Genomic DNA, 924 nt, shown 5'->3' on the forward strand with positions numbered 1-924 from the left:
CTAGGGTGTGGACAGGGTGAGGACAGGGTGAGGACACTAGGGTGAGGACAGGGTGAGGACAGGAGGGTGAGGACAGGAGGGTGAGGACAGGGTGAGGACAGGGTGAGGACAGGCTAGGACAGGGTGAGGACAGGCTAGAACAGGGTGAGGACAGGGTGAGGACAGGCTAGGACAGGGTGGGGACAGGCTAGGACAGGCTAGGACAGGCTAGGATAGGCTAGGACAGGGTGAGGACAGGCTAGGACAGGCTAGGACAGGGTGAGGACAGGGTGAGGACAGGCTAGGACAGGCTAGGACAGGGTGAGGACAGGGTGAGGACAGGCTAGGACAGGGTGAGGACAGGCTAGAACAGGGTGAGGACAGGGTGAGGACAGGCTAGGACAGGGTGGGGACAGGCTAGGACAGGCTAGGACAGGCTAGGATAGGCTAGGACAGGGTGAGGACAGGCTAGGACAGGCTAGGACAGGGTGAGGACAGGGTGAGGACAGGCTAGGACAGGCTAGGACAGGGTGAGGACAGGGTGAGGACAGGCTAGGACAGGGTGAGGACAGGGTGAGGACAGGGTGAGGACAGGGTGAGGACAGGGTGAGGACTGGAGTGTGAGGAGAAGATAGGACAGTGGGGAGAGGACAGAGTAAGGAAATGAAGCGCGGACATTACGTAAGGACAGGTTAGGACAGGACCGGACGGGGAGAGGACAGGATAAGGCGAGACAGGACATCGTGGTGACAAAATAGGACAGGTGAGGACAGGGGGGGTGAGAAGAAGATAGGATAATGAGTGAGGATAGGGCAGCACAGGGCACGGGTTGAGGATAAGATAGGCAGAGTTGGAAAAGAAGAAAAAGAAGAAGAAGAAGAAGAAGAAGAAGAAGAAGAAGAAGAAGAAGAAGAAGAAGAAGAAGAAGAAGAAGAAGAAGAAGAA

This window comes from Aplysia californica, unplaced genomic scaffold (genome assembly GCF_000002075.1).
Source record: "Aplysia californica isolate F4 #8 unplaced genomic scaffold, AplCal3.0 scaffold01164, whole genome shotgun sequence".
In the NCBI taxonomy this organism is placed as follows: Eukaryota; Metazoa; Mollusca; class Gastropoda; order Aplysiida; family Aplysiidae; genus Aplysia; species Aplysia californica.